Consider the following 12,168-nt stretch of genomic DNA (forward strand, 5'->3'; position numbering starts at 1 on the left):
ATCCCACCTGAGGTGTATGCTCTAAGTTGAAATGTTTATATTTCTCATGTCATGCATATATTGTCTTGCATTGCTTAGTTTAGACATCATATGCACAATATTGAATTCCATCTGCTTAGTTTAGAGATCATACATGCGAGTGCCAGCTGCTTAGTATACGAATCAATCATGTCAATTGTATCATGCCATCCTGTATACTTAGACAACATGTATGTGAATTATTTCATCCAACCTATTTTAGAAAGACATCATATAGTTTTGTCATGTCATCCTGTTTAGATACTCATCATATGTTGAATTATGCCATTATATCCTATTAAGTTATCCATCATATATATGAAACTGTGTCATGCTATCTTGTTTAGTTAGGCATCATATATGTGAAATTGTGTCATGCTATCTTGTTTGGTTAGACAACATATATGTGAATTACCACATCTATCTATCATACAATGTCTGTACGTTCAATTTCTTTTCTTGTTTATCAACCATTTGAATTGGAGGGGGTGATGCAGTATCTAAGGGAGCAAAAACCCGTTCTTCACAAAAGACAGTGCTACCCGTCGATGCAGATAGAACCATGGTTGTACTAGCCCACAAACTAGCCCCACCACGCATAATCGAGACTCTTCCAGATTGCACACTTACACCATCTACAACCCATCTAACCCCAACCCCAGCGGATAGTAATCCACTTCTAGTTGACAAAGCACCATGTCCAACACAGAGTATCCCCACACGAGCAGTTTGTAAAGCAACTGCAGTGCCCAAAGCATGAAGACCACGACAGCGAACCCAAACTCCATGTTTAAAGAAGAATAGCAATTGTTCTCAGGTCAAATTCCGTAGCTATGGTCCATACTCCTTTGTTGTTGCATCACTGTATTTACTCAAGGATCCAATTGAAACACCAATGGTGCAACAGGTATGTTTTAAACCTATTTCTTTAACTGGATTGCTTTTCTAACTTCTTGCTCTATGTTGATTTCAGTTTCAGTTGTATAAACAGTTATGTTCTCATGTGATGCACATTACAAGTGTCGCCAATGCTATGTATTTTCTCACACTTATATTGTGTCTATGCTGTTGTGTCTTAAAAATACATGAGTTGAACTATGTCCCTATCTTGATTTGGCAACATAAACTAGAATGATATGGACAATACAGTGACCATAGTATATAGATATATGTTTGTTTCATGTTGTTATCCTGTCCACCTTACTACTGAACCGGTTTACCAAAATGAGTTTCGTATACTACATGCTAAACCTGTGATGTGTCTGCTTGTTTCTCTTGTAGTATGCGGACATAATATTGGAGAAGAGCACCCCACTATGCAATGGTAGAGAAAGTAATGCAGATAAGGTTCAAGATAGTGAGAAAACCCTGTTGGTCTCCAAGAAAGGTGATAAAAATGATCTTGTAGACAGTGAGAAAACCCCACAGTCCTGCGTTGATGTAGTGTTGGAGTTACTCGCCAGTACCGCTGGCACAAGCTCTTTGAACTCGCTGCCTGAATCACTTTGGCTTCTTCAGTCTCAGCTACAAGCTGAAAGGCATCAGTCAGCTGTGCTGCGGTAAGAAGTCGAAGGACTGAGGAAGTCCCTGCATACTTTCTTGTGCAACAGCAAGTGCTGGAGGATTTAAGCGCCAAACAAGAGAAAGTTAATAAGCTTGCTAAGAACCTTGCCAGCATTATGGGTACCCAGGATATTGTTTCTTGAGCTCTTCTGAAGAGGTCTCAGTTCTGGACTTGTTTTGTTGCGGTGTTTATTTGCACTGGTCGCCAAGTTTGACAATCAGTGTATATGATATGCGGCTTTGTTCCCTATATTTGCACTGGTGGCGAACTATGATGCCTAGTGGATGTAATATGTGTAATATCCGTGATAGCCTAGCGTAAGTTGCTTGCTTATTTATTTCCTTGTTGTCTTGTTTATTTGTTTGCTTGTAGTCAGTGCAGTTCTTTTTCCGCGGTTTGCTAGTGGCCGCAATAACCTATTTTTTATAACTAGTCCACAATAACCATGGGCTACATATTTACTATAGTTACCATGGGCCTCCTACGGGTCATAGAAACAATGGGCCTTCTAAGGGCCATAGAAACGATGGGCCTTCTATGGGTCGTAGCATCAATGGGCCATCTACGAACCGTTTGATCGATCGGCCAAACATGGGCCAATAATAGACCGCATTATGGGCTATAAATGGGCTAGATTTGGAATCGTCCGTTCATGGGCCGACCATAACGGACTGTTGTTAATCTGCTGTATTTGATGATGCAACGAAAACGGCCCAACGGATTAACGGGCCGCAAATGGGCCGATTGTAACCACGGGCTGAATTTGGCCCAAAAGCAGAAAAGGCCAGTAACGGGCTGTAAGTAACCGAATGCTGGAAGTAAGCCCAAGAATAAATGGGCCCTTAGGAGGCCGAAAGATAACACAGGTTGGAAACAGCCCAATGGAATAATGGGCCGTTAATGGGTATAAAGCGATACATTATTTATTGCGGGCCAGATTCACCACGGGCCCTAAATGGGCCAAGAGTTACAAATGGCCTCGTATGGGCCGAAAGACACCATGGGCCATACATGGGCCGGAAGTTACAATGGGATGGAATCATATTGGACGGCCCAGATGAAGCTACTAGGCTTAATTCCGATAGGCCGTAACGGGTCGTAAATGGGCTATATACGAACATGCCCTTAACAGGCTTTCCGTGGGTCGACCCGTTACTGTTTGACCAACTCAAACGGGCCGGCCTTTTCACCGGAATGGGCCTCTGTTGGGCCATGCCACGTGCCGACGTATCATAGGCGCCTCCTGTCCAATGAATGGATGACATTTGTCCCAACGGTGAGCCAACACGTGTTTCCTCGGGCCAATGACAATTTTACACGTGGAAAATCCTCATTAGTCTAGCCTATTAACGGCTTATCAGATCCAAAAATGGACATGATAGCTTAATGGTGACCTGTTATGGTGGATTCCATGTGTCGGTCACCCTTGATGAAAGCACTTATATGACGCGCGATTTATCGTCATGGAAGTGGACACTTCCGTGATGATAATTTTGGTAATGTCATGGAACACTTCTATGACAGCACATGTATGACTATCTTGATTCTGTCATAAAATCGTCATGGATGTACATGCATGACGGAAAACGTGACCTACTGTGACAAACACGCATCATCACGGAAGTGTATTTTTTTGTAGTGTATGGGGCGATCGGCGGAGGCGAGACTGCTAGTCAAGCTCTGGATCCACCGAGATGTCGTTCTATAGAGTAGGCCGGACTCACTTAGCAGTGTCCGGGGTCTTAAGCACCGATGAATTGTTCGGCTTGATGAGGCCGCTCTACACCTCGGCTGCAAGGGCCGCGGTGTGCTCCTCAGGACGGAGGGAGCGCTCCATATTTCCGTTGACTGTGACAACACCGCGCGGTTCGAGCATTTTGAGCTTTAAATAAGCATAGTGCGGGACTGCATTGAAACAGGTGAAGCCAGTTCATCTTAGTAGCGCGTGATAACCACCGCGAAAGGGGACAATGTCGAAGATCAAGTCTTCGCTTTGGAAGTTATCCAGCAAACCGAAGACTACTTCCAATGTTAATGAGCCCGTGCGGCGGGCCTCTACGCCGGGTATCACTCCTTTAAAGGTGGTGTTACTAGGCTTGATTCTTGATGGGTCAATACCCATTTTACGGACAGTGTCTTGATAAATTAGGTTAAGACTGTTGCCGCCGTCCATAAGGACTCGAGTGAGATGGTATCCAGCAATGATTGGGTCGAGTACCAGGGCCGCCGAACCTCCGTGACAGATACTAGTTGGGTGGTCCCTATGATCGAAGGTGATCGGACAAGCCGACCGTGGGTTGAATTTTGGGGCGATAGGCTCTACTGCGTAGACGTCCCTTAGTGCGCGCTTGCGCTCCCTCTTGGGGATATGTGTGACATATATCATGTTCACTGTTTTCACCTCAGGGGGAAATTTCTTCTGTCCCCCTGTATTCGGTGGACGGGGCTCATCATCATCCTCACTTTGAGGCCCTTTCCCCTTATGCTCGGTATTTAACTTACTGGCCTGTTTAAAGACCCAACAGTTTCTGTTGGAGTGGTTGTCAGGCTTGTCGGGGGTGCCATGAATCTAGCAAGGCCTGTCTAGTACCTTGTGCAAGTTAGATGGACCATCTCTATTTCCTTTGAATGGCTTCTTCCACTAACCGGGTTTAGAGCCACTGAATCCGGCGTTGACCGCTGTATCTTCAGTTTCTTCATTGTTGTTCCGACGCTTGTTTTTGTGGCGTCGTGGCCTTCGATTACCATCCTTGGCTTCAGAGGTGCCAGGGTCGCTGGTACTGTTGCTTCTACGAGCCAACCAGCTATCTTCCGCCGCGCAAAAGCGAATCATAAGTGCAGTAAGAGCTGCCATAGTCTTCGGCTTTTCCTGACCGAGGTGTCAGGCGAGCCATTCAACCTGGACGTTGTGTTTAAAGGCCGCTAAGGCTTCGGCGTCTGGACAGTCGATGATTTGGTTCTTTTTAATTATGAACCGAATCCAGAGTTTGCGGGCTGACTCCCCGGGTTGCTGGACTATGTGACTAAGGTCATCAGCGTCCAGTGGCCGGGCATAAGTACCTTGGAAGTTGTCTCTAAAAGCATCCTCCAATTCTTCCCAGCTGCCAATAGAGTTCTCTAGGAGGCTATTCAACCAGTGCCGTGCTGGTCCTTTTAGCTTTAGGGGGATCATCACCGCGAGCCATGTGAATATGGAGAAGAAAATCTTCAATCCATACAACGGGATCTGTTGTTTCATCGTATGCTTCAATGTTTACGGGTTTAAACCCTTCTGGAAACTGGTGCTGCACTACCTCATCGATAAAGAACAAGGGGTGTGTGGCGCCTTTGTATCGGGCAAAATCACGACGGAGTTCAGATGACATCCATGTTCGTTGTTCGGCCCGAGTTTGGTTATGCTTATCGCGCCAAGCTTGATGGCCGTCATCTCGTGTTGGAGCACGACCCCTTGATCCGTAGATTGATCTAGTCTGACCGGCTCTATTTTTCCAGGTCCTAACATAAGTCGTAGGTATGGCCCCGATCCGCTACCTCTTTGCCTCGATGATGAGGTGGGGCAGGCTGGTGTTCGGCGTAAGTAGCCGCTTTGTCCCATCCACGTTGTCGTCGTTTTGGTTCATCAGCATGGTTATATCTTGACGGTATTGGCTCAAGGGCCTCGTCGTCAAATTGTGGTAGCAGCCTGCACTTCGGGTAGCTTTTTTCTGGGCGCTCGAAGCCGTATTCTTCAGTGGTCAGGACCTTGGTCCATCTGTCATTGAGCGTATCCTGTTCGGCTTGAAGCTGTTGCTGTTTCTTTTTCAAGGTCCTCGCAGTGGCGATAAGTCGTTGCTTGAAGCTTTCTTGCTCAAGGGGTTCCTCTGGTATGATAAAATCTTCGTTACTGAGGCTAACATCTTCCTCGAAGATTGGTAGATACTTACTATCTTCCGAATCCTCATGATTGACAGGTTCGTCTGGGTTGACTTCTCCTTCTTCCCATTCATCCTGCTCAGGGGTAGGCATGATGGGGTGATCGAAGTCTTCAGCGTTGTCCGGGGTGTTATTGTCTCCGGTGCCGGTATTATTGTCCTTTTCCCAACGCGATCGTGAGCAGCACCGCTGACGTTGGTGCTTTGGTGGTGCTTCAACAGGTTTGTCCTTCATCGGATCTTAAGTGCCATCCTCGTCTTCATTTTCGGGTGTATCCACCATGTACACGTCGTATGTAGAAGTGGTCGTCCAACGTCCAGTGATGGGTGGGTTTTGGCCTGATTCGGCTCCGTCATCATCGTCCATCCGTCGATGTCCCCGGAGGCATAATCTAGCATGTCGGTTAGGTCCTTGACAGTGTCTATCAAGTGGGTGGTGGGTGGGACGTAAAATTACCTACTCTCAGCCCTTAGTTCGGGCTGTGCGTAGTTTGGAGGTGATACTTCTGTAATGGCGAGAGATCGCATTAAGGCCAGAGCCTCGTTTAGGAGCGAAGGCTGGACGGGCAACCCAGGACCTGCGGCGCTGAATGCCACCTGACTGTGCTCAATGGACGCAAACCTCGAGAGTTCGGAGTTAGCATCCAGAGGTGAGTCCGGCATCTCGATGATAGGGAGAGTCCTGTTTGATTCCAGGCTGCCGATAATACAGTCACCTCTGGGTCTCCGGCAGGGAGCTCCGTAGTAGGAGATGGTCCGACGGGGTTCATACTCCCATCTTCGGACAATGTGGTCCGGTCTGGATCTAAGGCCAGGGCAGGAACGATAGTTGATCCTTAAATGGAGCCTGATGGTGGATCCGACGGGTTTCCTTCTTGTAGATGAGGAATAGCTGTTGGGGAACGCAGTAATTTCAAAAAACAATTCTACGCACACGCAAGGTCCATCTAGGTGATGCATAGCAACGAGGGGGAAAGAGTGTTGTCCATGTACCCTCGTAGACCGTAAACGGAAGCGTTATGACAATGTGGTTGATGTAGTCGTACGTCTTCACGATCCGACCGATCCTAGCACTGAAGGTACAGCACCTCCACGATCTACACATGTTCAGCTCGGTGATGTCCCACGAACTCTAGATCCAGTTGAGTGTCGGGGGAGAGCTTCTTCAGCACGACAGCGTGATGACGGCCATGATGAAGTTACTGACGTAGGGCTTCGCCTAAGCACTACAACGATATGACCGAGGTGGAAATCTGTGGAGGGGAGCACCGCACACGGCTAAGAGATCAACTTGTGTGTTCTAGGGTGCCCCGCTGCCCCTGTGTATAAAGGAGAAATGGGAGGGTCCGGCGGCCTCATAGGGTGCGTCCCAAGGGGGTAATCCTACTCCTACTAGGAGTAGGTTCCCCCTTTCCTAGTCCAATTAGGAGGGGAAGGAAAGAGGAGGAGGGGCGAAGGAAAGAGGGGGCCGACCCCCAAGCCCTAAACCAATTCGGTTTGGGCCTAGGGTGAGCGCCACATAGCTCGCTTGCTGCCCTCTATTTCCACTAAGTTCCATGAAGGCCCATTGACCCCCCCAGGGGGGTTCCGGTAACTCCCCAGTACTCCGGTATTTATCCGGTGACCCCCGGAACCTTTCCGTTGTCCGAATGTAACCTTCCAATATATCAATCTTTATGTCTTGACCATTTTGAGACTCCTCGTCATGTCTGTGAACTCATTCGGGACTCCGAACAACCTTCGGTACATCAAAACACATAAACTTGTAATACCGATCGTCATCGAACGTTAAGCGTGTGGACCCTACGGGTTCGAGAACTATGTAGACACGACCAAGACTCATCTCCGGTCAATAACCAATAGTGGAACCTGGATGCTCATATTGGTTCCTACATATTCTACGAAGATCTTTATCGGTCAAACTACATAACAACATACGTTGTTCCCTTTGTCATCGGTATGTTACTTGCTCGAGATTCGATCATCGGTTTCTCAATACCTAGTTCAATATCGTTACTGGCAAGTCTCTTTACTCGTTCCATAATGCTTCATCCTGCAGCTAACTCATTAGTCACATTACTTGCAAGGCTTATAGTGATGTGCATTACCGATAGGGCCCAGGGATACCTCTCCGACAATCAGAGTGACAAATCCTAATTTGATCTATGCCAACTCAACGAACACCATCGGAGACACCTGTAGAGCTTCTTTATAATCACCCAGTTACGTTTTGACGTTTTATAGCACACTAAGTGTTCCTCCGGTATTCGGGAGTTGCATAATCTCATAGTCATAGGAACATGTATAAGTCATTAAGAAAGTAATAGCAATAAACTAAATGATCATAGTGCTAAGCTAACGGATGGGTCTTGTCCATCACATCATTCTCTAATGATGTGATCCCGTTCATCAAATGACAACACATGTCCATGGCTAGGAAACTTAACCATCTTTGATTAACGAGCTAGTCAAGTAGAGGCATACTAGGGACACTCTATTTGTCTATGTATTCACACATGTACTAAATTTCCGGTTAATACAATTCTAGCATGAATAATAAACATTTATCATGATATAAGGAAATATAAATAACAACTTTATTATTGCCTCTAGGGCATATTCCCTTCAGTCTCCCACTTGCACTAGAGCCAATAATCTAGTTCACCTCATCATGTAATTTCACACCAATAGTTCACATCTTTATGTGATTAGTTCACATCTTTATGTGAATAATACCCAAAGGGTTTACTAGAATCAATAATCTAGTTCACATCGCTATGTGATTAACACCCAAAGGGTGATCATGTTTTGCTTGTGAGAGAAGTTTAGTCTACGGGTCTGCAACATTTATATCCGTATGTATTTTGCAAATTTCTATGTCAACAATACTCTGCATGGAGCTACTCTAGCTAATTGCTCCCACTTTCAATATGTATCTAGATCAAGACTTAGAGTCATCTATATCGGTGTAAAAAGCTTGCATCGACGCAACTCTTTAGGATGAAATCTTTTATCACCTCCATAACTGAGAAATATTTCCTTAGTCCTCTAAGGATAATTTTCACCGCTGTCCAGTGATCTACTGCTAGATCACTATTGTACCCCCTTGCCAAAATCATGCTAAGGTATACAATAGGACTGGTACACAGCATAGCATACTTTATAGAACCTATGACTGAGGCATAGGGAATGATTTTTCATTCTCTTTCTATTTTCTACCGTGGTCAGGTTTTGAGTCTTTACTCAACTTCACACCTTGTAACACAGGCAAGAACTCCTTTGACTACTCCATTTTGAACTACTTCAAAATCTTATCAAGGTATGTAATCATTGAAAAATCTTATCAAGTGTCTTGAACTATCTCTATAGATCTTGATGCTCGATGTGTAAGCAGCTTCACCAAGGTCTTTCTTTGAAAAACTCCTTGCAAACACTCCTTTATGCTTTCCAAAAAATTCTACATCATTTTTGATCAACAATATGTCACTCACATATACTTATCAGAAAGGCTGTAGTACTCCCACTCACTTTTGTAAAAACAGGCTTCACCACAAGTCTGTATAAAACTATATGCTTTGATCACACTATCAAAGTGCATATTCGAACTCTGAGAGGCTTGCACCAGTCCATAAATGGATCACTGGAGCTTGCACACTTTGTTAGTACCTTTACGATTGACAAAACCTTCTAGTTGCATCATACACAACTCTTCTTTAATAAATCCATTAAGGAACATAGTTTTGACATCCATTTGTCAGATTTCATAAAATGCGGCAACTACTAACATGATTCATACCGACTTTTAAGCATCGATACGAGTGAGAAAATCTCATCGTAGTCAACACTTTGAACTTGTCGAAAACCTTTTTGCGACAATTCGAGCTTTGTAGATAGTAACACTACTATCAGCGTCCGTCTTGCTCTTGAAGATCCATTTATTCTCAATGGCTCGCCGATCATCGGGCAAGTCAATCAAAGTCAATACTTTGTTCTTTATACATGGATCCCATCTCAGATTTCATGGCCCCAAGACATTTCGCGTAATCTGGGCTCATCATCGCTTCCTCGTAGTTCGTAGGTTCGTCATGGTCTAGTAACATGACTCCCAGAAAGGATTACTGTACCACTCTGGTGCGGACCATACTCTGGTTGACCTACGAGGTTCGGTAGTAACTTGATGTGAAGTTTCATGATCATTATCATTAGCTTCCTCACTAATTGGTGTAGGAATCACTAGAACTGATTTCTGTTATGAACTACTTTCCAATTTGGGAGAAGGTACGATTACCTCATCAAGTTCTACTTTCCTCCTGATTACTTCTTTCAAGAGAAACTCCTTCTCTAGAAAGGATCCACTCTTAGCAACAAAGATCTTACCTTTCAGATCTATGATAGAAGGTTTATCCAATAGTTTCTTTTGGGTATCCTATGAAGATGCACTTTTCCGATTTGGGTTTGAGCTTATCAGGCTGAAACTTTTTCACATTAGCATCACAACCCCAAACTTTAAGAAACGACAACTTGGGTTTCTTTGCCAAACCATAGTTCATACGATGTCGTCTCAATGGATTTAGATGGTGCTCTTTTTAACGTGAATGCAGTTGTCTCTAATGCATAACCCCAAAACAATAGTGGTAAATCGGTAAGAGACATCATAGATCGTACCATATCTAATAAAGTACGCTTACGACGTTCGGACACACCATTATGTTGTGGTGTTCCAGGTGGCGTGAGTTGCGAAACTATTCCACATTGTTTCAGATGAAGAACAAACTCGTAACTCAAATATTTCGTCACCGCGATCAGATCGTAGAAACTTTATTTTGTTGTTATGATGATTTTCCACTTCACTCTGAATTTTTTTGAACTTCTCAAATGTTTCAGACTTATGTTTCATCAAGTAGATATACCCATATCTGCTCAAATCATCTGTGAAGATCAGAAAATAAAGATACCCGCCGCGAGCCTCAACACTCATTGGATCGCATACATCACTATGTATTATTTCCAATAAGTCAGTTTCTCGCTCCATTGTTCCGGAGAACGGAGTCTTAGTCATCTTGCCCATGAGGCACGGTTCGCAAGTATCAAGTGATTAATAATCAAGTGATTCCAAAAGCCTATCAGCATGGAGTTTCTTCATGCGCTTTACACCAATATGACCTAAATGGCAGTGCCACAAATAAGTTGCACTATCATTATTAACTTTGCATCTTTTGGCTTCAATATTATGAATATGTGTATCACTACGATCGAGATTCAATAAACCATTTATTTTAAGTGTATGACCATAGAAGTTTTTATTCATGTAAACAGAACAACAATTATTCTTTGACTTAAATGAATAACCGTATTGCAATAAACATGATCCAATCATATTATGCTCAACGCAAACACCAAATAACATTTATTTAGGTTCAACACTAATCCCGAAGGTAGAGGGAGTATGCGATGGTGATCTTATTAACCTTGGAATCTCTTCCAGCACACATCGTCACTTTTCCCTCAACTAGTCTCTATTCATTTTGTAACTCCTATTTCGAGTTATTAATCTTAGCAACTGAATTGGTATCAAATACCTAGGGGTTACTATGAACACTAGTAAAGTACACATCGATAATCTAGATATCAAATATACCTTTGTTCACTTTGCCATCCTTCTTATCCGCCAAGTATTTTGGGTAGTTCTACTTCCAGTGACCATTTCCTTTGCAGTAGAAGCACTTAGTTTCAGGCTTCGGTCTAGCTTTGGGCTTCTTCATGGGAGTGGAAACTTGCTTGCCATTCTTCTTGAAGTTCCCTTTCTTTCCCTTGCCCTTTTACTTGAAACTAGTGGTCTTGTCAACCATCAACGCTTGATGCTTTTCTTGATTTCTACCTTCGTCGATTTCAGCATTGCGAAGAGCTCAGGAATCGTTTTTGTCATCCCTTACATACTATAGTTCATCACGAAGTTCCAGTAAATGGCGATAGTGACTAGAGAACTCTTTCAACCACTATCTTATCTGGAAGATTAACTCCCACTTGATTCAAGCGATTGTAGTACTCAGACATTCTGAGCACATGCTCACTGGTTGAGCTATTCTCCTCCATCTTCTAGGCAGAGTACTTGTCAGAGGTCTCATACCTCTCGACTCGGGCATGAGTCTGAAATACTAATTTCAGCTCTTGGAACATCTTATATGCTCAGTGGCGTTCAAAACGTCTTTGAAGTCCTGGTTCTAAGCCGTAAAGTATGGCGCACTAAACTATCAAGTAGTCATCATACCGAGGTTTGCCAAACATTCATAACATCTCCATCTGCTCCTGCAATAGGTCCATCACCTAGCGGTGCATCAAGGACATAATTCTTCTATGCAGCAATGAGGATAATCCTCAGATCACGGAGCTAGTCCGTATCATTGCTATTAACATCTTCCAACATAGTTTTCTCTAGGAACATATCATAAATAAAACAGGGAAGCTATATGCGAGCAATTGATCTACAACGTAGATATGCAAATACTATCAGGACTAAGTTCATGATAAATTAAATTTCAATTACTTAGGAACTCCCACTTAGATAGACATCCCTCTAATCATCTAAGTGATCACGTGATCCATATCAACTAAACTATGTCCGATCATCAAGTGAGATGGAGTAGTTTTGAATGGTGAACATCACTATGTTGATCA

This window comes from Triticum urartu, chromosome 3A, assembly GCF_056163025.1.
Source record: "Triticum urartu cultivar PI428250 chromosome 3A, HENAU_Tu73, whole genome shotgun sequence".
Lineage (NCBI taxonomy): Eukaryota > Viridiplantae > Streptophyta > Magnoliopsida > Poales > Poaceae > Triticum > Triticum urartu.